The sequence below is a fragment of the Hylobates moloch genome, unplaced genomic scaffold (assembly GCF_009828535.3).
Source record: "Hylobates moloch isolate HMO894 unplaced genomic scaffold, HMol_V3 SCAFFOLD_6, whole genome shotgun sequence".
Lineage (NCBI taxonomy): Eukaryota > Metazoa > Chordata > Mammalia > Primates > Hylobatidae > Hylobates > Hylobates moloch.
Genome location: NW_026652281.1, coordinates 69,217,018 through 69,243,770, shown reverse-complemented (window position 1 = coordinate 69,243,770; position 26,753 = coordinate 69,217,018). Strand labels below are relative to the sequence as shown.

The following is a 26,753-nucleotide window of genomic DNA, read 5'->3' as shown; positions in this document are numbered from 1 at the left end:
CTCACGCTTGTAATCCCAGCACTTTGGGAGGCCGAGGCGGGCAGATCACGAGGTCAGGAGATCAAGACCACGGTGAAACCCCGTCTCTACTAAAAATACAAAAAAATTAGCCAGGCGTGGTGGCGGGCACCTGTAGTCCCAGCTACTCGGAGAGGCTGAGACAGGAGAATGGCGTGAACCCGGGAGGCGGAGCTTGCAGTGAGCCGAGATTGCGCCACTGCACTCCAGCCTGGGCGACAGAGCGAGACTCCGTCTCAAAAAAAAAAAAAAGAAATTGGGAGCATAAACATCACCAGATGTACGTAAGGAGCACATTAGGCACCCAGGTCATTTTGCTAGTGTAGACTCAGCCTTACAGAAGTAGCTAAAACCAATTTAAATCATTGAGGGCGTACTGAGGACTCCCTGATACTCCAATACAGTTCAGCTAAGTACTAAAGGTTGCAAAGTGCTGTTAACACCACGGGATTCATACATAATCTAAATAATCAGTAAGGCTCCTGACATAACCAAGACATGGTTTCAGGTGTCCCAGTGTCCACACCCCAAACCCACAGTTAGCTGTTGATAGCAGTGGTTTGGGATTTCAATGCCCAATACCATTTCAAAAAATCTGGGTTGTGATTCACAACTTTGTATTTGCCAAGTAAGGAAATATAAAAACAAATCTTAATTGATTAAAACAAAACAAAATAACAAACTTCAACTACCATCACCATTATTTTATAAAATAAAGTTAACAGCACAAAAGGTAGGAAAGACACAATCTCAGAATAAATGACAGCTCCTTAAATTGAGCACATTTAACTTTAGTATTCTATAAGATGTCATTGTCCTCCTCTACTCCATAAAACACAGTGATCAGAGAGAGTGGAAGGGAAATACTCAGGGGTGCCCACGGTCCTGGGACAGCAGCAGCAGCACTGCAGGGGTGGGGGTGGGGCATATTTCCCAGGACCTTTCTTTTCTCATTTTCTTTCGGAGACACTTAACTGCCTGAATATCCTGGAGACTATCAACCAGTCCAAAATGCCAAGAACTAGGGTTTGATCCCAGAAGCTCTGAATGGAAGTAGGAATGATATGTAAAGAAAATGGTAAATATGAGAAAATCTAAATAGAATGATGATGATGTCTAATTTGTGGGCTTAAAACCAAACAAGTATGCCGGGTACAATGGCTCATGCCTATAATCCCAGCACTTTGGGAGGCTGAGATGGGAGGATCCCTTGAGGCCAGCCAGGAGTTTGAGACAAACTTGGGCAACATACTGAGACCCCGTCTGAACCAATAATAATAATAATAATAATAATAATAACTTGAGCATGGTGGTGCATGCCTGTAGTCCCAGCAACACAGGAGGCTGAGGCAAGAGGATTCCCTGAGCTCAGGAGTTCAAGGCTGTAGTGAGCTGTGATCACACCACTACACTCCAGCCTGGATGACAAAGTGAGACTCTGTCTTAAAACAAACAAACAAATAAAACCAAGCAAACAGAGTTAAAATCCTCAAAATAATAGCAAGCAAGGAAAGGAAATCAGAATGAAAGCATTTTAAAGTATTTATATTGTTTGGAAGTGGGGTAAAGCTACTGATTAAATTTAGATTTAGCTAAGTAAAACTTTTGTGTTAAATTTTTAGGGCAATTATTAAAAATAAAGGCTTTTTCTGGACTATAGGTTGAAAACTCAAAAATTTCAGGGCCAATATATTAATATATAACTACTCAGCTTTAAAAGTAGAGTTCACTGTAATGCCCCAAAACATTAGGCACAATTAAATAAAAATATTTTCCTAATAACTTTAGAGAGAGTTTATATACATATTCTTCATTCATGTCATTTTTTCATTATTCAGAAGAGTCACAGGTATTTTAAAATAAGTAAATTTAATATGATGAGATGATTTTTTGAAATCAAAGGTTGTATATAATCCTAGTTGACTGTTTGTTAGGAAAAATCTTCATAGGCAGAATCATCGTGATGCAAATAGGAGCCAGCCCCTCCAACTATCTTAAGTATGTTGTGATTCTACTTTTAAAATGCACTCATAAGAATATTTTGATAAGGATGTGGTTAGAAATATGGGCCAAGAAAACACAATATGTGACAAGTGATTGAAACAATGACCAAACACCATTAGGGACTTCCTGAGGGGGAGGTAGAGAAGGATTGTGGATTTCCATTAATAGTTAACACTTTATTAACACAGATTCAAGTAATTATACCCTCCACCACCACACACACACACACATCAACTCAACAAGGCACAGAAACTGCATGGTTAATTTCAGTGCAGACAAGGGTACAGCGTACTGATACTGCAACCAAGAAGGTGGGTTCAAGTCGCCTGAAGAAGACAATCTGGGGGCATGGGACAGAAATGGAGCTTGTCAGAAGGAGAGGAAGGGGTGGGTGATGAGAAATCTCAAAGCTAACTCTGCAAGCCTGATAATGTTGCCTAGGAGATATTTTAGAGTCATAATTTTGAAAAGACCAGTAAATGGCAGAGACAATGGTCATTAGAGAGACATGGCTGATTGTTGGGGAGGAGAATCCTCAGGGCTGAATGCCATATATAGGAAGAGCATGCCCCAGACCCTGCGCAGGGCCCACTGTCTACTGAGGAGTTAAAATTTACCCAGACCGAAGAAGCTGGACATGGGTACACAGCTTGGGAAGAAATGCTCACCACCATATTAATAAACGTTCTCTTTATAAATTCAAAGAAAGGGAAGTTCAGTAAATACCCACATGTTTTCAGCGTTAATTAAAAAACCCTCTTAAGAACCCACAAATTCTTGGCCACTTAAATTTGAGTAGTCTCCAATAATCATATGAAAGATCCCCCTCTTGCATTTAGAAGGAAAATGCCTGGTGTGTGGTGAGTTTTTTGTTTTTGTTTTTTTTTTCCCCTTTTTTTTTTTTTTTTTTTTTTTTTCAGGGCAAATGTTTTCCACTGTTGTCTCACTCCCATCCCTTCCTCACTCCTCTGGAAATTTTTGACATCAATAATCTCCACTTTCTTATGCATGTTCCTCTATCCTTCTGTTAAAAAAAATAAGAAAATTTTATTAACCATCTTATTTGCCATTAGGTATCTTGTTTTTTACAGTACTCATTCTCAAACTTTGCTGCACATTAGAATTACCTGGGAAGCTTTTAAACCTCAGATGCACAGGCTGCATCTCATACCCGTAAGATCACTGGCGGTGGAACCCGAGCATCGGTACGTTTGGACTCTCCAGGTGATTCCAATGTGCAGCCAAGCGTGGGAACCGCTGCTCCTAAGCAATGCTTCCCAAACATTAATGAACATATGAATCATCTGGGGAGCTTGTTAAACTGTGGATCCTGATGTACTTGAACTGAATGGGGCCCAATAATCTGCATTTCTAACAGTTTCCCAGGTGATATTGATGCTGCTGGTCTCAGGACCACACTTGTAGTATCATGGTTTGAGGAAGCCTCCCAGAGTCCTTCCACATGGGATCTCAATCAACCCTTTTGGAGTCTCTTAAATTAAAAACTTATTTGGGTTAGGGCTGATTCAAACATAATGATTCTCAACCTTGGCTGCACAATACAATCACCTGGAGAACTCTTAAAAAATACTGATGCATGGGTTCAATCCCAGGAGATTGAGTTCATTGGTCTGAGTTTCAGCCTGGGCATAAAGATTTATAAAACTACCCAAACTTAGCTTTATTGAAGTATAATTTTAAAACCATACAATCGCCCATTTAAACTGCACAGTTAAATGTTTTTGATATATTCACATGGTTGCACAATCACCAACGGTCTAATTTTAGAACATTTTTATCCTCCCAAAAGAAATACTGTACCCATTAGCAGTCATTCTTCATTTTCTACTTCACTCCCCTCCCCAGCCCTAGCCAATCGTTAATCTGTCTCTACAGATTTGCCTATTCTGGACATTTCCTATAACTGGAACCATACAATACTTGGCCTTTTGTGGCTGGCTTTTTTCACTTAGCATAATGTTTTCAAGGGTCATCAATGTGGTAGCATGCATCAAATATTTCATTCCTTTATATGGCTGAATAATATCCCATTGATTGAAGATATCATATTTTCTTTATCCATTTAGTTGGTTAATATTTGGATTGTTTTCAATATTTGGCTATTATGAATAATCCTATTATGAACATTTGTGTACAAGTTTTTGTGTGGGCATTCGTTTTCATATCTCTCGGGTCTATAACTAGGAGTGGAATTGCTGGGTCATATGGTAACTCTACAACATTTTGAGGACTTGACAAACAATTTTCCAAAGCAGCTGCAACATTTCACACTCTCACCAGGAATAATAAGTGTTTCAATTTCTCCACATCTTTGACAACACTTATTAAACGTGTCTTTTTGAATGTAGCCCTTCTAGTTGGTGTAAAGTGATATCTCATTGTGATTTGATTTGCATTTTCCTAATAATTAATGATGCCGAGCATCTTTTCATGTATGTATTGGCCATTTATATATCTTCTTTGCAGAAATGTCTATTCAGACCATTTGCTCATATTTTAATGGGGCTACTTGTCTTTTTATGATTGAGTTGCATGAATTCTTTATACATTCTATTTGCAAGTCCCTTATCTGATACATGATTTGCTAATATTTTCTCCTATTCTGTGGGTTGACTTTTCACTTCCTTGAGAATATCATCTTGAGAATAAAAGTTTGCATTTTGATGTAGTTCAACTTATGTATTTTCTCTTGTGTGCTTTTATCTAAGAAACTACTGTCTGACCCAAGATCACAAAGCTTTACTCCTGAGTTTTCTTCTAAGAGTTTTATAGTTTTAATTCTTACATTTAGGTCTATGATCCATTTTCAGTTAATTTTTGTGTATGCTGTGAGGTAGAGATCCAACTTCATTATCTTCTTTTTTTCACTTTTATTATGTTTAATTGACACATAAATACACATATTTATGGGCTAGAGTATATTTCAATATATGTGTACAATGTGTAATGATAAGTCAGTGTAATTAGCATAACCATCACCTCAAATATTTATCATTTCTCTGTGTTGGGAACATTCAAAATTCACTCTTGTAGCTATTCAAAAATATACAATAAATTGTTGTTAATTATAGTCACCCTATAGTGCTATAGAGCACTAGACCTTATTCCTCCTATTTAACTGTACTTTTATATCCATTAACTAACCTTTGGCTATTCTCCTCTCCCCTACCCTTCCCATCCCCCAGGAAAAACACTACTCTACTCTCTACTTCCATGAGATCAACGTTTTTTTAGCTTCCATGTATGAGAACATGTGGTATTTATCTTTCTGTGCCTGGCTTATTTCACTTAACATAGTGACCTTCAGTTTCATCCATGTTACTGTGAATGACAGGATTGCATTTTGTTTTACGGCTAAAGAGTATTCCATTGTGTATATATACCATATTTTCTTCATTCACCCACTGATTGACCCTTAAGTTGATTCTATATCTTGGGTATTGTGAATAGTACTGCAATAAATATGGGAGTGCACATATCTCCTTGATATACTGATTTCATTTCCTTTGCATATATACCCAGTAGTGGGATTGCTGGATCATATGGTAGTTCTATTTTCAGTTTTTTGAGGAGCCTTCATATTGTTTTCCACAATGGCTGGACTAATTTGCATTCTCACCAATGGTGGATAAGAGTTCCCCTTTCTCTACAACCTCAGCAGGATCTGTTATTTTTTAACTTTTTGATAATGGCCATTCTAACTGGGCTGAGATGATATCTCATCGTGGTTTTAAATTTGCATTCTCTCATGATTAGTAGTGTTGAGCATTTTTAAAAATAAATCTATTAGCCATTTGTATTTCTTATTTTGAGAGGTGTCTATTCAGCTCATTTACCCATTTTTAAATTGGATTATTTGGGGGGTTTTTCTGTTGAATTGTTTCAGTTCCTTAAATATTCTGGATATTAATCCTTTGTTGAATGAAGAGTTAGCAAATATTTTCTCCCATTATGCAGGCTGTCTGTTCGCTCTGTTGATTGTTTGCTGTGCATGAGATTTTAGTTTGATATAATCCCATTTGTCTATTTTTGCTTCTGTTGCCTGTGCCTTTGAGGTCTTCTCCATAAAATCTTTGCCCAGACCAATGTTCTGAAGCATTTCTCCTATGTTTTCTTTCAGGAGTTTCATAGCTTCAGGTCTTATATTTAAGTCATTAACCCATTTTGAGTTGACTTTTATATATGGTGAGAGATACAGGTTTGGTTTCATTTTTATGCATATAGATATCCAATTTTCCCAGCACCATTTATTGAAAAGACTGTCTCTTCCTCAAAAAAATTTTCTTGGTGCCTTTGTCAAGGATCAGTAGGCTACGAATACATGAATTTATTTCTAGGTTCTCTATTTTGTTCCATTGGTATATGAATCTGTTTTTACACAAGTAACATGCTGTATTGGTTACTATAGCTTTATAGTATCTTTTGAAACCTTGCAGTGTGATGCCTCCAACTTTGTTCTTTTCACTCAGGATTGCTTTGGCTATAGGGTCTTTTGTGGGTCCATATAAATTTTAGGATTTTTAAATTTCTGTTGAGAATGTTATTGGTATTTAGATAGGGATTGCATTGACTCTGTAGATTGCTTTTGGTAGTAAGATCATTTTCACAATATTTATTCTTCAAATCTAAGAATATGAGATATCTTTCCATTTTTTGTGTGTTCTCTTCTGCTAGCTTGTTGCTGGCATATAGAAATGCTACTGATTTCTGTATGTTGATTCTGTATCCTGCAACTTTACTGAATTTGTTTGTCAGTTGTAAGAGTTTTTTGGTAGAGCTTTTAGGGTTTTCTGTATATACGATGATATGATCTGCAAACAGGGACAATTTGACTTTCTCCTTTCCATTTTGGAGGCCCTTTATTTCTTTCTATTGCCTGATTGCTCTGGCTGGGACTTCCATTACCATGTTGAACAAAAGTGGTGAAAGTGAGCATCGTTGTCTTGTTTCAGATGTTAGGGGAAAGGCTGTCAACTTTTTCCCATTCAGTGTGATGTTTGCTATGGGCTTATGATATATGGCCTTTATTGTGTTGAGCTGTGGTCCTTCTATATCTAATTAGTTGAGTGTTTTGATTATGAAGGGATGTTAAATTGTATCAAATCCTTTTTATGTATCTATTGAGATGATCATGTGGTTTTTATACTTCATTCTGTTGATGTAATGTATCATGTTTATGGATTTCTATATGTTGAACCATTCTTGCAACTTTGGGATAAATCCCACTTGATAATGGTGAATGATCTTTTAAATTTATTTTTATTTTTTGAGATGGGGTCTTATTTTGTTGCCCAGACTGGAGTACAGTGGCTTGATCATGGCTCATTGCAGTCTCAATCTCCCAGATTCAAGCGATCCTCCCACCTCAGCCTCCCTAGTACCTGGGCTATAGGAGCATGTCACCATGCCTGGCTAATTTTTAAATTTTTTTGCAGAGATGGGATCTCCCTATGTTGCCCAGGCTGGTCTTGAACTCCTAGGTCCTGAACTCCTTGGCCTCCCAAAGCACTGGGATTACAGGCATGAGCCACCACACCTGGCTATGAATGATCTTTTTAATGTGTTGCTGGATTCAGTTTGCTAGCATTTTGTTGAGGCTTTTTGCATCTATGTTCATTGGGGATACTGGCCTAAAGTTTTCTTTTCTTGTTGTAGCTCTGTCTGGTTTTGGTATCAGCATAACGCTGGTCTTGTAGAATAAGTTTAGAAGAATTCCCTCCTCTTCAATTTTCTGGAAGAGTTTGAGAAGAATTTTTATTAGTTCTTTAAATGTTTTGTAGAATTCTGCAATGAAGTCATCAGGTCCTGGGCTTTTCTTTGATGGGAGACTTTTTATTACAAGAATCAATCTCATTACTAATAATTGGTCTATTCAGGTTTTCTATTTCTTCTTGGTTCAATCTTGACACGTTGTATGTATACATGAATTTATCCATTTCCACTAGATTTTCTAATTTGTTGGCATACAGTTGTTTATAATAGTCTCTCATGATCACTTGTATTTCTATGGTATCAGTTGCAATGTCTCCTTTTTTGTTTGTGATTTTATTTGGACCATTTACATTCTTGATTCATTTAGCTAATTATTTGTCAGTTTTGTTAATCATTCCAAAAACCAACTTTTCATTTCATCGATCTTTTGTATTATTTTTTAGTGTGAATTTTGTTTATTTCTGCTTTCATCATTATTTGTTTCCTTCTACTAACTTTGGATTTGGCTTGTTCTTGCTTTTCTAGTTCCCTGAGATGCATTGCTAGGTTGCTTATTGGAAATCCTTCTACTTTTTGGATGTAGGCATCTATTGCTATACATTATCCTCTTAATACTTCTTTTTTTTCTTTTTTTAAAAGTATTATTATTATACTTTAAGTTTTAGGGTACATGTGCACAATGTGCAGGTTTGTTACATATGTATCCATGTGCCATGTTGGTGTGCTGCACCAATTAACTCATCATTTAGCATTGGGTATATCTCCTAATGCTGTCCCTCCCCTCTCCCCCCACCCCACAACAGTCCCTGGAGTGTGATGTTCCCCTTCCTCTGTCCATGCGTTCTCATTGTTCAATTCCCACCTATGAGTGAGAACATGCGGTGTTTGGTTTTTTGTCCTTGCGATAGTTTACTGAGAATGATGGTTTCCAGTTTCATCCATGTCCCTACAAAGGACATGAACTCATCATTTTTTATGGCTGCATAGTATTCCATGGTGTATATGTGCCACATTTTCTTAATCCAGTCTATCATTGTTGGACATTTGGGTTGGTTCCAAGTCTTTGCTGTTGTGAATAGTGCCGCAATAAACATATGTGTGCATGTGTCTTTATAGCAGCATGATTTATAGTCCTTTGGGTATATACCCAGTAATGGGATGGCTGGGTCAGATGGTATTTCTAGTTCTAGATCCCTGAGGAATCGCCACACTGACTTCCACAATGGTTGAACTAGTTTACAGTCCCACCAACAGTGTAAAAGTGTTCCTATTTCTCCACATCCTCTCCAGCACCTGTTGTTTCCTGACTTTTTAATGATGGCCATTCTAACTGGTGTCAGATGGTATCTCATTGTGGTTTTGATTTGCATTTCTCTGATGGCCAGTGATGATGAGCATTTTTTCATGTGATTTTTGGCTGCATAAATGTCTTCTTTTGAGAAGTGTCTGTTCATGTCCTTTGCCCACTTTTTGATGGGGTTGTTTGTTTTTTTCTTGTAAATTTGAGTTCATTGTAGATTCTGGATATTAGCCCTTTGTCAGATGAGTAGGTGTGAAAAATTTCTCCCATTTGGTAGGTTGCCTGTTCACTCTGATGGTAGCTTCTTTTGCTGTGCAGAAGCTCTTTAGTTTAATTAGATCCCATTTGTCAATTTTGGCTTTTGTTGCCATTGCTTTTGGTGTTTTAGACATGAAGTCCTTGCCCATGCCTAGGTCCTGAATGGTATTGCCTAGGCTTTCTTCTAGGGTTTTTAAGGTTTTAGGTCTAACATGTAAGTCTTTAATCCATCTTGAATTAATTTTTGTATAAGGTGTAAGGAAGGGATCCAGTTTCAGCTTTCTACATATGGCTAGCCAGTTTTCCCAGCACCATTTATTAAATAGGGAATCCTTTCCCCATTTCTTGTTTTTGTCAGGTTGGTCAAAGATCAGATGGTTGTAGATATGTAGCATTATTTCTGAGGGCTCTGTTCTGTTCCATTGATCTATATCTCTGTTTTGGTACCAGTATCATGCTGTTTTGGTTACTGTAGACTTGTAGTATAGTTTGAAGTCAGGTAGCGAGATGCCTCAGGCTTTGCTCTTTTGGCTTAGGATTGACTTGGCGATGCGGGCTCTTTTTTGGTTCCATATGAACTTTAAAGTAGTTTTTTCCAATTCTGTGAAGAAAGTCATTGGTAGCTTGATGGGGATGGCATTGAATCTATAAATTACCTTGGGCAATATGGCCATTTTCACGATATTGATTCTTCCAACCCATGAGCATGGAATGTTCTTCCATTTGTTTGTATCCTCTTTTATTTCATTCAGCAGTGGTTTGTAGTTCTCCTTAAAGAGGTCCTTCATGTCCCTTGTAAGTTGGATTCCTAGGTATTTTAGTCTCTTTGAAGCAATTGTGAATGGGAGTTCACTCATGATTTGGCTCTCTGTTTGTCTGTTATTGGTGTATAAGAATGCTTGTGATTTTTGTACATTGATTTTGTATCCTGAGACTTTGCTGAAGTTGCTTATCAGCTTAAGGAGATTTTGGGCTGAGACAATGGGGTTTTCTAGATATACAATCATGTCATCTGCAAACAGGGACAATTTGACTTCCTCTTTTCCTAATTGAATACCCTTTATTTCCTTCTCCTGCCTGATTGCCCTGGCCAGAACTTCCAACATTATGTTGAATAGGAGTGGTGAGAGAGGGCATCCCTGTCTTGTGCCAGTTTTCAAAGGGAATGCTTCCAGTTTTTGCCCATTCAGTATGATATTGGCTGTGGGTTTGTCATAGATAGCTCTTATTATTTTGAGATACATCCCATCAATACCTAATTTATTGAGAGTTTTTAGCATGAAGGGTTGTTGAATTTTGTCAAAGGCCTTTTCTGCATCTATTGAGATAATCATGTGGTTTTTGTCTTTGGTCCTGTTTATATGCTGGATTACATTTATTGATTTGCGTATGTTGAACCAGCCTTACATCCCAGGGATGAAGCCCACTTGATCATGGTGGATAAGCTTTTTGATGTGCTGCTGGATTCAGTTTGCCAGTATTTTATTGAGGATTTTTGCATCAATGTTCATTAAGGATATTGGTCTGAAATTCTCTTTTTTGGTTGTGTCTCTGCCAGGCTTTGGTATCAGGATGATGCTGGCCTCATAAAATATGTTAGGGAGGATTCCCTCTTTTTCTATTGATTGGAATAGTTTCAGAAGGAATGGTACCAGTTCCTCCTTGTACTTCTGGTAGAATTCGGCTGTGAATCCATCAGGTCCTGGACTCTTTTTGGTTGGTAAGCTATTGGCTATTGCCACAATTTCAGAGCCTGTTATTGGTCTATTCAGAGATTCAACTTCTTCCTGGTTTAGTCTTGGGAGGGTGTATTTGTCGAGGAATTTATCCATTTCTTCTAGATTTTCTAGTTTATTTGCGTAGAGGTGTTTGTAGTATTCTCTGATGTTAGACTGTATTTCTGTGGGATCGGTGGTGATATCCCCTTTGTCATTTTTTATTGCGTCTATTTGATTCTTCTCTCTTTTCTTCTTTATTAGTCTTGCTAGCGGTCTATCAATTTTGTTGATCTTTTCAAAAAACCAGCTCCTGGATTCATTTATTTTTTGAAGGGTTTTTTGTGTCTCTATTTCCTTCAGTTCTGCTCTGATTTTAGTTATTTCTTGCCTTCTGCTAGCTTTTGAATGTGTTTGCTCTTGCTTTTCTAGTTCTTTTAATTGTGATGTTAGGGTGTCAATTTTCGATCTTTCCTGGTTTCTCTTGTGGGCATTTAGTGCTATAAATTTCCCTCTACACACTGCTTTGAATGTGTCCCAGAGATTCTGGTATGTTGTGTCTTTGTTCTCATTTGTTTCAAAGAACATCTTTATTTCTGCCTTCATTTCGTTATGTACCCAGTAGTCATTCAGGAGCAGGTTGTTCAGTTTCCATGTAGTTGAGCGGTTTTGAGTGAGTTTTTTAATCCTGAGTTCTAGTTTGATTGCACTGTGGTCTGAGAGACAGTTTGTTATAATTTCTGTTCTTTTACATTTGCTGAGGAGAGCTTTACTTCCAACTATGTGGTCAATTTTGGAATAGGTGTGGTGTGATGCTGAAAAAAACGTATATTCTGTTGATTTGGGGTGGAGAGTTCTGTAGATGTCTATTAGGTCCGCTTGGTGCAGAGCTGAGTTCAATTCCTGGGTATCCTTGTTAACTTTCTGTCTCATTGATCTGTCTAATGTTGACAGTGGGGTGTTAAAATCTCCCATTATTATTGTGTGGGAGTCTAAGTCTCTTTGTAGGTCACTCAGGACTTGCTTTATGAATCTGGGTGCTCCTGTATTGGGTGCATATATTTAGGATAGTTAGCTCTTCTGCTGAATTGATCCCTTTACCATTATGTAATGGCCTTCTTTGTCTCTTTTGATCTTTGTTGGTTTAAAGTCTATTTTATCAGAGACTAGGATTGAAATCCCTGCCTTTTTTTGTTTTCTGCTTGCTTGGTAGATCTTCCTCCATCCCTTTATTTTGAATCTACGTGTGTCTCTGCACGTGAGATGGGTTTCCTGAATACAGCACACTGATGGGTCTTGACTCCTTATCCAATTTGCCGGTCTGTGTCTTTTAATTGGAGCATTTAGCCCATTTACATTTAAGGTTAATATTGTTATGTGTGAATGTGATCCTGTCACTATGATGTTAGCTGGTTATTTTGCTCGTTAGTTGATGCAGTTTCTTCCTAGCCTCGATGGTCTTTACAATTTGGCATGTTTTTGCAGGGGCTGGTACCGGTTGTTCCTTTCCATGTTTAGTGCTTCCTTCAGGAGCTCTTTTAGGGCAGGCCTGGTGGTGACAAAATCGCTCAGCATTTGCTTGTCTGTAAAGGATTTTATTTCTCCTTCACTTATGAAGCTTAGTTTGGCTGGATATGAAATTCTGGGTTGAAAATTCTTTTCTTTAAGAATGTTGAATATTGGCCCCCCCTCTCTTCTGGCTTGTAGAGTTTCTGCCGAGAGATTAGCTGTTAGTCTGATGGGCTTCCCTTTGTGGGTAACCCGACCTTTCTCTCTGGCCATCCTTAACATTTTTTTCTCCATTTCAACTTTGGTGAATCTGACAATTATGTGTCTTGGGGTTGCTCTTCTCGAGGAGTATCTTTGTGGCGTTCTCTGTATTTCCTGTATCTGAATGTTGGCCTGCCTTGCTAGATTCGGGAAGTTCTCCTGGATAATATCTTGCAGAGTGTTTTCCAACTTGGTTCCATTCTCCCCGTCACTTTCAGGTATGCCAAACAGACGTAGGTTTGGTCTTTTCACATAGTCCCATATTTCTGGGAGGCTTTGTTCGTTTCTTTTTATTCTTTTTTCTCTAAACTTCCCTTCTCACTTCATTTCATTCATTTTATCTTCCATCACTGATACCCTTTCTTCCAGTTGATCGCATCAGCTACTGAGGCTTCTGTATTCTTCACGTAGTTCTCGAAACTTGGCTTTCAGCTCCATCAGCTCCTTTAAGCACTTCTCTACATTGGTCATTTTAGCTATACATTTGTCTAATTTTTTTTCAAAGTTTTTAACTTCTTTGCCATTGGTTTGAATTTCCTCCCGTAGCTCAGAGTAGTTTGATCGTCTGAAGCCTTCTTCTCTCAACTCGTCAAAGTCATTCTCCGTCCAGCTTTGTTCTGTTGCTGGTGAGGAACTGCGCTCCTTTGGAGGAAGAGAGGCGCTCTGCTTTTTAGAGTTTCCAGTTTTTCTGCTCTGTTTTCTCCCCATCTTTGTAGTGTTTTCTACTTTTGGTCTTTGATGATGGTGATGTACAGATGGGTTTTTGGTGTGGGTGTCCTTTCTGTTTGTTAGTTTTCCTTCTACCAGACAGGACCCTCAGCTGCAGGTCTGTTGGAGTTTGCTAGAGGTCCACTCCAGACCCTGTTTGCCTGGGTGTCAGCAGCAGTGGCTGCAGAACAGCGGATTTTCATGAACCGCAAATTCAGCTGTCTGATTGTTCCTCTGGAAGTTTTGTCTCAGAGGCGTACCCGGTTGAGTGAGGTGTCAGTCTGTCCCTACTGGGGGGTGCCTCCCAATTAGGCTGCTCAGGGGTCAGGGACCCACTTTAGGAGGCAGTCTGCCTGTTCTCAGATCTCCAGCTGTGTGCTGGGAGAACCACTACTCTTTTCAAAGCTGTCTGACAGGGACATTTAAGTCTGTAGAGATTACTGCTGACTTTTTGTTTGTCTGTGCCCTGCCCCCAGAGGTGGAGCCTACAGAGGCAGGCAGGCCTCCTTGAGCTGTGGTGGGCTCCACCCAGTTCGAGCTTCCTGGCTGCTTTGTTTACCTAAGCAAGCCTGGGCAACGGCGGGCGACCTTCCCCCAGCCTTGCTGCCGCCTTGCAGTTTGATCTCAGACTGCTGTGCTAGCAATCAGCGAGACTCCGTGGGCGTAGGACCCTCCGAGCCAGGTGCGGGACACAATCTCCTGGTGTGCCGTTTTCCAAGCCCATTGGAAAAGCGCAGTATTAGGGTGAGAGTGACCTGATTTTCCAGGTGCCATGTGTCACCCCTTTCTTTGACTAGGAAAGGGAACTCCCTGACCCCTTGCACTTCCCGAGTGAGACAATGCCTCGCCCTGCTTTGGCTTGGCTCATGAATGGTGCGCTAAACCGACTGTCCTGCACCCACTGTTTGGCACTCCCTAGTGAGATGAACCTGGTACCTCAGATGGAAATGCAGAAATCACCCGTCTTCTGCATCGCTCACGCTGGGAGCTGTAGACTGAAGCTGTTCCTATTTGGCCATCTTGGCTCCACCCCCTCCCTCTTAATACTTCTTTTGCTGTATCCCATAGGTTTTTGATATGCTGTATTTCTATTTTCATTTGTTTCAAGACATTTAACATTTTTCTTCTTAATTTCTTTATTGACCCATTGACCATTCAGGAACATGTTTAACTTCCATTTCCATGTATTTGTAAAATTTCAAAAGTTCCTCTTGTTTTTGATTTCATTGTGGTCAGGAAAGATATTGGAGATCATTGCAGTTTGGTGGTTTTCTGCAGTAACAAGGTTTTAGTCTTTTCTCTTTCTCCTTTATGCATCTGCTCTACCAGTGAGTTTTACACTTGTGTGTGTTTTCATGAGAATGATTATCATCTTTTTTCTTCCAGATATAGGACTCCCTTGAGTGTTGCTTGTAAAGCCAGTCTAGTGGTGATGAATTCCTTCAGTTTTTAGTTGTCTTGGAGACTTTCTTTCTCCCTCATTTCTGAAGGGTAGATTTGCTGGGTATCGCATGCTTAGCTGACAATTTTTTTTTTCTGTTGGTACTTTGAATACATCGTCCACTTCTCTGCTGGCTTGTCAGGTTTCTGCAGAGAAATATGCTGTACCCTAGAATGGCAGAACACAGCTGTTATTTGGGCCCTGGAAGACAAGGAGCAGCACAGCAATGACTCCACTCCCCAGAGACAAGGGTGTCTCAGCAGCTCAGACTTCAGGAGGCTAGTACAGCTCCAGGAAGGAAGGATGCTAGAGCTGTTTGGCCTGCAGGATGGGGTGTCTCAGCTCAGCCACTTCTCTGTTTCCCTGGGACACAGGATACCATGTCAGTGCAGCCCTGGGATTTGCAGCTATTCAGCTCAGCCAGGGCAGCAATTCCCCAGAGGGTGATGTGTCATTTTGGCTTGAGTCCAGGAGGTATGACTGTTCTGGGTGGACCAGGCACCATTTCCCTAGGATGCAGCGTGATGCTTTGACTTAGGCATTGGAGGGGCATGATTTCTCTGAGCAGTCAAAGTACTGTTTTCCTAGGAATCAGGACACTGCTTCAGCTCTGGCGTGAGGAGGAAAGGGTGGTGGGAGGTGGGCTGGGGCAGTTCAGCAATGGCTTAGCCTCAGGGATAAAACAGAGCCATGCATACTTGCCCCCAGAGCAAGACACATCCAGCCATAGTTCCAAGTCCAAGATGGCATAGCACGGTAACTATGTGGGCCACAGGGTGTGGATCATAATGTCGGCCCCTTCTCTGGGGGAAGCACGGACATGTGGACTTCAGGCAGCTCCCTCAGCTAGGCTTAGTTCCTGTGAGGATTGCAGGGGACCCCAGTGCTCAGGTCTGTAGGTATCCACAGTGTTGATGGGGCTGCTGGGATCCTTTTGTTTACCTCCTTGCAGTAGGGAGACGTTCCTCCTAGTTCATTCCCAGCTGCTTCCAGGTGGGGTTAGGGTAATGGAGGCCTGGCATTTCTTCCCATTCTCTATGTGGCCATCCCAAGTTTCTGTGCTCACCAGGGTATCTGTTACTTCTCTTGTGCACCGCTGTGCTCCTCCTCAGTTATTTTCCTTACAATGAAGTTGTTTATTCATTGTTCTGGCTATCTTTTTGAGGGAGAAGAGCACTAGGGTCTTCTAGTCCACCATCTTGCTGATGTCACGCTTCTTCAACTTCATTCTTCTGCATGTGGGTAGCCAGTTATCCCAGCACTGTTTTTGAAAAGACTATTTTTTCCCAATGGAACTATCTTGGCACCCTTGTCAAAAATGCAATCTGATTTTAACCCACATCTAAGATTAAGAATCATTGCTCTCTGGCCTTGTTATAGAGGTCATCATATGTGATTACATGTTCTAAATTTTTGATTTTTTTTCTATAGAGCAAAAGATGGGTATCTAGCTTTTAGGACACTTAGGTAAGAAGTCCATATATAATGATAATGGCTTCCCCTTGCAAAAAAGTCCTGGTTCCCCAGAAAGTATCTTAAGAAATCTATTGATAACTTCCTATAATCAATATCTTAATATATGCCACATAGGGATATTAGTACCTTGAACACAAAGCTTTATCACAATGACACAATTTCTTCCACAAAGGTGTGTACACCAAAATGGGTTGGAGAAAAAGTGTATGTTGTATGCTCATAACACAGTTTCAGCAATATCAACTCTTGTGATCACTTGTGATCTTGAAGAATAAATAGTGGCCCTATCATAACCATAAAATGGTTGTGGTGTTGATTATTGCTATACTATAATCACGTGTTAGCTTCTATCTTCTCTATGTCTCTCTCTACAGACACACACACATATATATGTATTCATCTTTAGGTAATGCTACAAATACTATAGTATTCCAGGACATCATACAGTTCCAAAGTTTCATTTCCATACAATCATCAGAAAATGAACTTTCCTCCTGACCAATTTCTGAAAACATCACTCTCTCATAAGAAATATAGCATTGTCTTTGGGAGCAAAGCCTTTCAGGTGTGCATCTCAACTCCAGAAATTACTGGCTATATAAACTTGGGTGTTGTTTTTCTCATTAGCAGAATCTAGATAAAAGTACCTATCTTACAGAGTTGTTATGAGAATTGCATGAGGCAACAAAACCACTTTTATTGTAAAATATAGATCCGGATTCTGCAGACATGGAAATAATATAACCTCAAAGACTATAACCTGGCACACAGACATAAGAATAATATGAAGATAAAATGAAACATTAATATTCCTACCTATTCTTCTTGCTGGCAAGTGCTCTCTTTATGAAACACACTGGGGTAGATATAACTTTAATTCCTAAGACATTTTATGATGTTCTTGCCAATATGAGAGTCTCTTTTTAGAAAAACATCAGTGTCAATATAGTCAAGTCACAGTCTACTCATTATAGACTGTATATTAAAAATATATATATTGCAATCTGTTATCTAGGTATTTTCCTTATTTTTTGGTTTTGGCAGATGGTATAGTTTAGCTGCATGAGCAACACTGTCTTTATTAGACTGTTGATTTTATTCGTGAAATAAAAATCTCTAAATAATTACTGATGGTGTTAATGAAAAATGGTTTTTCAATAATCACACAAGTTCATGAAATGTTCTGGTTTTAGGTGAACCAAGGTAATGGGTGTTTCTATTACAGCAAACACTTGGGCTCCAGGCTGATAGGAACAAAGCAGAGCTCTCTAATTAGCTTCTTTAAGGTAGGCACCCATGGGACAGTTAAAGGATGCCACCGTACAATGTTTATCCCCATCCCAGCACATATTAATGGCTATGGCAGTAAGTAGACAAAGACCTATGTAAAGAAAATAACAGAACTATCTTGTTTACCATTTGCCACTTAGTGATGAAGACCTACCTCTAAACCGGTGAAGTTGGCATGTTTTACCCATGCCTATAACAACCAAACTAGTTATTTTGGGGTTTCATTTGTTTTGGCCAGGCTAGTTTGGATAACAGTACCTTGCATTGATAGAATATTCTTTTATGTGCAACACACCCTTTAAAATGCTTTACATGTATCATTTCATTCAACCGTCAACACTGTGAGGTAGAGACAAGCTTGGCATGGCATGGTTAAGTGACTTACACAATCATGTGGTTGAGCAGGTGATAGGACTGGGTTTGGAACTCAGGCAGACTGTCCCCCAAATCCCATCTCTAACCACTATGCTAAATTCTCTGCTCAGTAAAATGTACACATGGCCTCAGTGTCTCCTTGAATGTATAGTGTTTCCATTCATTTGGTTTATTTTTAAGGCTCCATAAACAAATATCTCTATTAACTGCAAATGCTTCTATTAATAAAAGTTAATCATTTTTCTTCACCCTCTTCTCTTGAAAACTTATAAAGTAGTATATCATTGTCTCTGATGATATTTTCAGTATTCTGTTTAAAATTACCCCAAATTTCACATTTTCTAGAGTATTTTTATTTACAAAAACAGGGCAAGGAGACAGCCACTGACCAGTGACCAGTTTCCAATATGCTATAAATATTTTCTAAAAGTCTACAGTTTCAGACACTGAGATCACAGCACTGTCCATTTATAAATAGTTTCCAGTTTTTGATTTTCATTTTCCTACTAGTTGAAGGGTGGGGCAACAAAACATTTCCCATAAATAAATGAAATGCTATTACATTCCATACTTCTTTTACCACTAACTGCTGACCATCTGTCATAAACAACACACCCTGAAAGGCAGTATCAAATTTTTAGAAATAGCAATGACATTACTTTCTGAGAAGAAATTTTGAAGAAAAAAAAAAACCCAGTTACTAATGAAAACATTGACCAAGACATCCACAGGGTAATGTCCAACCTGTTAACCCTTTGGAAGCACCATCATCGTTGTTATCATCTTCACTCCCAGCTACCGAGTTCTTACAATGTTCCAGGCATGGTGCTAAATGTTTCAAACACACTCTCTCGCTAAATCCTCATGTAGGTGTCTATAGGATAGGTTGCTACAGACAAATGTAACAGACATTTGTTACAGACAAATGTAACTATTATTATATTTTACACAAGGAAATCGATGCTTAAAGATTGCACAAGTAATTAATGGAGGAGACAGGATTTAAACCAGATCTAATCAAAGAGTACCGATTTTTAACCACTATCCCAGTGAAACTCCTTACAGGACTTATTTCCTTTGTTAAGGGTGTGTGTGTTTGGGGGCAGGTGATATTTGGTTTGTGTAAATCCCATGCTTCTTGAAAAGCCATTTCAACATGCAAATATTACCATAAATTAAGAGTACAGGCATGGAAATTAGAAAATGTTGATGAAATTCAGTGAGGAAATATGTAAGTTGAATTCACTGGGTCTAGAGTTTTATATGGAAAGATATTTTTCATGTAGATTTTTATTAAGAAGGCTTATTAAGTTTTTTAAGTAGTCTACTCAAGAAAAAAGTAATATCAAAAATCACTGAATCATACCCTTAATATAATCTTTTCCTATTCATTACTGAAAAATAATTGGTAGGACTTCTGGGTTAATGTCAGGATAAACTTCAGGGACTAATATGCCTTTCTTCCAATTTCCATTTTAATATCCACGAAGAATTACAAAAAGATGAAAACTGGCAACAGCATTGGAAACTAAAGAGAAGACCATATGCCAAAGTCCCAAGGGGATTTTCACTAATGCCAATGCTGAAGAGACAAAAACACATTCTTGGATTCTGCCATAAGAATCAAAACATGAGCCCAAAGGAAGTAGAAGAAGATGGATTTGCTTTACCTCCATCGAATGATGGGACTCAGGGGCTATGCTAAACAAAAAAAAAAGAGTGATGATCTTCCATGAACTGTCAGAGAGGCACCATCGTGCCTCCTCTCACCCCGAACACTGGCTGCTTTCCTCTCTATGTCCACCCCCGCAGCGAGCAGCAGACTAACACAGAAGAGACCAGGCATGAGATGTAGCTTCCTGGAACATGAAACCACCTAACAAAACAATCTGAAACAACCTCAGAGCACTTCATACTGTGAGTGTAGGATAGAAGCCCTTTTATCCAAAAGGTTGGGAAATTAGGGAATCAAATAATATAGCATTCCTTAAACATTTAGTTTGAACTTAAAAACATAGATAGTTCCAACTATGTGGTCAATTTTGGAATAAGTGTGACGTAGTGCTGAGAAGAATGTATATTCTGTTGATTTGGGGTGGAGAGTTCTGTAGATGTCTATTAGGTCCGCTTGGTGCAGAGCTGAGTTCAATTCCTGGATATCCTTGTTAACTTTCTGTCTCGTTGATCTGTCTAATGTTGACAGTGGGGTGTTAAAGTCTCCCATTATTATTGTGTGGGAGTCTAAGTCTCTTTGTAGGTCTCTAAGGACTTGGTTTATGAATCTGGGTGTTCCTGTATTGGGTGCATATATATTTAGGATAGTTAGCTCTTCTTGCTGAATTGAAGTAAAGCACTCCTCAGCAAATGTAAAAGAACAGAAATTATAACAAACTGTCTCTCAGACCACAGTGCAATTAAACTAGAACTGAGGATTAAGAAACTCACTCAAAACTGCACAACTACATGGAAACTGAACAACCTGCTCCTGAATGACTACTGGGTACATAATGAAATGAAGGCAGAAATAAAGATGTTCTTTGAAACCAGTGAGAACAAAGACACAACATACCAGAATGTCTGGGACACATTCAAAGCACTGTGTAGAGGGATATCTGTAGCACTAAATGACCACAAGAGAAAGCAGGAAAGATCTAAAATTGACATCCTAACATCACAATTAAAAGAACTAGAGAAGCAAGAGCAAACACATTCAAAAGCTAGCAGAAGGCAAGAAATAACTAAGATCAGAGCAGAACTGAAGGAGATAGAGACACAAAAAAACCCTACAAAAAATCAATGAATCCAGGAGCTGTTTTTTTGAAAAGACCAACAAAATTGATAGACCGCTAGCAAGACTAATAAAGAAGAAAAGACAGAAGAATCAAATAGACGCAATAAAAAATGATAAAGGGGATATCAGCACCGATCCCACAGAAATACAAACTACCATCAGAGAATACTACAAACACCTCTACGCAAATAAACTAGAAAATCTAGAAGAAACGGATAAATTCCTCGACACATACACCCTCCCAAGACTAAACCAGGAAGAAGTTGAATCCCTGAATAGACCAACAACAGGCTCTGAAATTGAGGCAATAAATTAATAGCCTACTAACCAAAAACAGTCCAGGACGAGACGGATTCACAGCTGAATTCTACCAGAGGTACAAAGAGGAGTTGGTACCATTGCTTCTGAAACTATTCCAATCAACAGAAAAAGAGGGAATCCTCCCTAACTCATTTTATGAGGCCAGCATCATCCTGATACCAAAGCCTGGCAGAGACACAACAAAAAAAGAGAATTTTAGAACAATACCCCTGATGAACATCGATGCAAAAATCCTCAATAAAATACTGGCAAACTGAATCCAGCAGCACATCAAAAAGCTTATCCACCAAGATCAAGTTGGCTTCAACCCTGGGATGCAAGGCTGGTTCAACATACGCAAATCAACAAATGTAATCCATCATATAAACAGAACCAAAGACAAAAACCACATGATTATCTCAATAGATACAGAAAAGGCCTTTGACAAAATTCAACAGCGCTTCATGCTAAAAACTCTCAGTAAACTAGGTATTGATGGGACATATCTCAAAATAATAAGAGCTGTTTATGACAAACCCACAGCCAATATCATACTGAATGGGCAAAAACTGGAAGCATTCCCTTTGAAAACTGGCACAAGACAGGAATGCCCTCTCTCACCACTCCTATTCAACATAATGTTGGAAGTTCTGCCCAGGGCAATCAGGCAAGAGAAAGAAATCAAGGGCATTCAATTAGGAAAAGAGGAAGTCAAATTGTCCCTGTTTGCAAATCACATGATTGTATATTTAGAAAACCCCATCATCTCAGCCCAAAATCTCCTTAAGCTGATTAGCAACTTCAACAAAGTGTCTTAGGATACAAAATCAATGTGCAAAAATCACAAGCATTCCTATACACAAATAACAGACAGAGAACCAACTCATGAGTGAACTCCCATTCACAATTGCTTCAAAGAGAATAAAATACCTAGGAATCCAACTTACAAGGGATGTGAAGGACCTCTTCAAGGAGAACTACAAACCACTGCTCAACAAAATAAAAGATGACACAAACAAATGGAGAACATTCCATGCTCATGGATAGGAAGAATCAATATAGTGAAAATGGCCATACTGCCCAAGGTAATTTATAGATTCAGTGCCATCCCCATCAAGCTACCAATGACTTTCTTCACAGAATTGGAAAAAACCTCTTTAAAGTTCAGATGGAACCAAAAAATAGCCCACGTTGCCAAGACAACCCTAAGCCAAAAGAACAAAGCTGGAGGCATCACGCTACCTGACTTCAAACTATACTACAAGGCTACAGTAACCAAAACAGCATGGTACTGGTACCAAAATAGAGATATAGACCAATGGAACAGAACAGAGAGCCCTCAGAAATACAACTTTCTGATCTTTGACAAACCTGACAAAAACAAAAAATGAGGAAAGTATTCCCTATTTAATAAATGATGCTGGGAAAACTGGCTAGCCATATGTAGAAAGCTGAAACTGGATCCCTTCCTTACACCTTATACAAAAATTAATTCAAGATGGATTAAAGACTTAAATGTTAGACCTAAAACCATAAAAACCCTAGAAGAAAACCTAGGCAATACCATTCAGGACATAGGCATGGGCAAGGACTTCAAGTGTAAAACACCAAAAGCAATGGCAACAAAAGCCAAAATAGGCAAATGGGGTCTAATTAAACTAAAGAGCTTCAGCACAGCAAAAAGAAACTACCATCAAAGTGAACAGGCAACCTACAGAATGGGAGAAAATTTTTACAATCTACCCATGTAACAAAGGGCTAATATCCAGAATCTACAAAGAACTTAAACAAATTTATAGGAAAAAATCAAGCAACCCCATCAAAAAGTGGGCAAAGGAGATGAACAGACACTTCTCAAAAGAAGACATTTATGCAGCCAACAGACACGTGAAAAAAATGCTCATCATCACTGGCCATCAGAGAAATGCAAATCAAAACCACAATGAGATACCATCTCACACCAGTTAGAATGGCCATCATTAAAAAATCAGGAAACAACAGGTGCTGGAGAGGAGATGGAGAAATAGGAACACTTTTACACTGTTGGTGGGACTGTAAACGAGTTCAACCATTGTGGAAGTCAGTGTGGCGATTCCTCAGGGATCTAGAACTAGAAATACCATTTGACCCAGCGATCCCATTACTGGGTATATACCCAAAGGACTATAAATCATGCTGCTATAAAGACACATGCACACATATGTTTATTGCGGCACTATTCACAACAGCAAAGACTTGGAACCAACCCAAATGTCCAACAATGATAGACTGGATTAAGAAAATGTGGCACATATACACCATAGAATACTGCGCAGCCATAAAAAAGGATGAGTTCATGTCCTTTGTAGGGACATGGATGAAGTTGGAACCTATCATTCTGAGCAAACTATCGCAAGGACAGAAAACCAAACACCGCGTGTTCTCACTCATAGGTGGGAACTGAACAATGAGGACACTTGGACACAGGGCGGGGAACATCACACACTGGGGCCTGTCGTGGGGTGGGGGGTGGGGATAGGGATGGCATTAAGAGAAATATCTATTGTAAATGATGAGTTAATGGGTGCAGGACACCAACATGGCACATTTATACACATGTAACAAACCTGCACGTTGTGCACATGTACCCTAGAACTTAAAGTATAACAATAATAAAAAAATAGATAGTCACTTCATAGTCTTTGCATGCAGGGCTACTGGTTGTTGTTCCTATCATCTTTATTTCACAAACCATATGTATAATGTTTTATCTATAGTTTCTAGTGCTGTTTTTCTTAAAGTGGAAGAAGAACCTAAGAACATGTGAATTTTTAGATTTTCATAGAATAATGGTGGCCATCTAAATTTTAAATCCCTTCATACATTCTCTTTAAAAACCATATTGATAAAGAAAGAAAGTAAAATCAACCAAAGCAGAAGCCTATGACACAAGCAGGAGACAGGGCCTATTTAAACCCTGGGTGAAGTGAGGAAACAACTCTCTGAGACCTGAAGAGTCAGGGCTGGTACCCACCCGAGGGCAGAGTCAGGCTAGAATGATGCAAAAGAAGGGGACGGGGTACAAGAGGAGTGTATTAGCCCATTTTCATGCTGCTGATAAAGACATCCCCAGGACTGGACAATTTACAAAAGAAAGAGGATTAATTGGACTACAGTTACACGTGGCTGGGGAAGCCTCACAATCATGGTGGAAGGCAAGGAGGAGCAAGTCCCATCTTACATGGATGGCAGCAGACAAAGAGAGAATGAGGAAGATGTAAAAGGAGAAACCCCTGATAAAACCATTGGATCTCATGAGACTTATTCACTACCACGAGAACAGTATGGAGGAAACTGCTCCCATGATTCAATTATCTGCCACCCGGTCCCTCCCACAACACATGAGAATTATGGGAGTACAGTTCAAGATGAGATCTGGTGGGGACACAGCCAAACCATATCATTCCACCCCTGGCCCCTCCCAAATCTCATGTCCTTCCATTTCAAAACCAATCATGCCTTCTCAACAGTCCCCCAAAGTCTTAACTTATTTCAGCATTAACTCAAAAGTCCACATTGCAAAGTCTCATCTGAGACAAGGCAAGTCCCTTACGCCTATGAGCCTGTAAAATCAAAAGCAAGCTAGTTATTTCCTAAATACAAGGGGGATACAGACATTGGGCAAATCCAGCTATTCCAAATGGGAGAAATTGGCCAAAACAAAGAGGCTACAGGGCCCATGCAAGTCCGAAATCCAGTGGGGCATGAAATCTTAAAGCTCCAAAAATGATCTCCTTTGACTCCATGTCTCACATCCAGGTCACACTGATGCAAGAGGTGGGTTCCCATGGTCTTGGGCAGTTCTGCCCCTGTGGCTTTGCAGGGTACAACCTCCCTCCTGGCTGCTTTCATGGGCTGGCATTGAGTGTCTGTGGCTTTTCCAGGTGCATGGTGCAAGCTGTCGTGGGTCTACCATTCTGGGGTCTGGAGGATGGTGGCCCTCTTCTCACAGCTCCACTAGGGGGTGTCCCAGTAGGGACTCTGTACAGGGGTTCTGGCCCCACATTTCCCTTCCATCCTGCCCTAGCAGAGGTTCTCCATGAGTATCCCACCCCTGCAGCAAACTTCTGCCTGGGCATCCAGGCATTTCCACACATCTTCTGAAATATAGGCGGATGTTCCCAAACCCCAATTCTCAACTTCTGTGCACTGGCAGGCTCAACACAACGTGGAAGCTGCCAAGGCTTGGGGCTTGCACCCTCTGAAACCATGGCCCAAGCTCTACATTGGCCCCTTTTGGCCATGGCTAGAGCGGCTGGGACAGAGGGCACCAAGTCCCTAGGCTGTACACAGCACAGGGACCCTAGGCCTGGCCCCTGAAACCACTTTTTGCTCCTAGGCCTCCAGTCCTGTTATAGGAGGGGCTGCCATGAAGACCTCTGACATGCCCTGGAGACATTTTTCCCATTGTCTTGGGAATCAACATTTGGCTGCTGATTACTTATGCAAATTTCTGCAGCCTGCTTGAATTTCTCCTCAGAAAATGGTATTTTCTTTTCCGTCACATTGTCAGGCTGCAAATTATCCAAACTTTTATGCTCTGCTTCCCTTATAAAATTGAATGCCTTTAACAGAACCCAAATAACCTCTTGAATGCTTTACTGCTTAGAAATTTCTTCTGCCAGATACCCTCAATCATCTCTCTCAAATTCAAAGTTCCACAAATCTCTAGGGCAGGGGCAAAATGTTGCCAGTCTCTTTGTTAAAACATAGCAAGAGTCACCTTTGCTCCAGTTCCCAACAAGTTCCTCATCTCCATCTGAGACCACCTCAGCCTGGACTTTATTGTCTATATTGCTATCAGCATTTTGGGCAAAGCCATTCAAAAAACCTCTAGGAGGTCCCAAACTTTCCCACATTTTCCTGTCTTCTTCTGAGTCCTCCAAACTGTTCCAACCTCTGCCTATTACCCAGTTCCAAAGCTGCTTCCACATTTTCAGGTGTCTTTTCATCAGCGCCCCACTCTACTGGACCAATTTACTGTATTAGTCTGTTTTCATGCTGCTGATAAAGACATACCCAAGACTGAGTAATTTACCAAAGAAAGAGGTTTATTTGGACTTACAGTTTCACATGGCTGGGGAGGCCTTACAGTCATGGTAGAAGGCAAGGAGGAGCAAGTCACGTTTTACATAGATGGCAGCAGGCAAAACGAGAGCTTGTGCAGGGAAATTCCCCCTTATATTACCATCAGATCTTGTGAGACCTATTCACTATCATGAGAACAGCATGGGAAAGACCTGCCCCATGATTCAATTACCTCCCACTGGGTCCCTCCCCACAACACATGGGAATTCAAGATGAGATTTGGGTGGGGACACAGCCAAACCATATCAAGGGGAAAGGACTCAAATAATGTCTGATAAGGTAAACTCCAGAAAGAGAAGGTCGCACCCAAGGGACAAAATGTTGATAGAGGTCTCATACCTGACAGATCAAAGCACTGGCTAGTGGGGAGTCGAAAGGGAGTCCAAGGAAGTGGCTTGGATAAGGAAGTGTGCAGGACAAGAGTGGCTGCCTTGGGCAGCTGAGATG

The 26,753-nt window shown here is 39.9% G+C and overlaps 1 protein-coding gene across 3 annotated transcripts in view; it reads right to left on the bottom strand.

The window, feature by feature from the left end:
* Nucleotides 1-26,753, bottom strand: part of ARSB (arylsulfatase B) — a 205,026-nt gene that overhangs the window by 63,381 nt on the left and 114,892 nt on the right. The window lies entirely within an intron of this gene.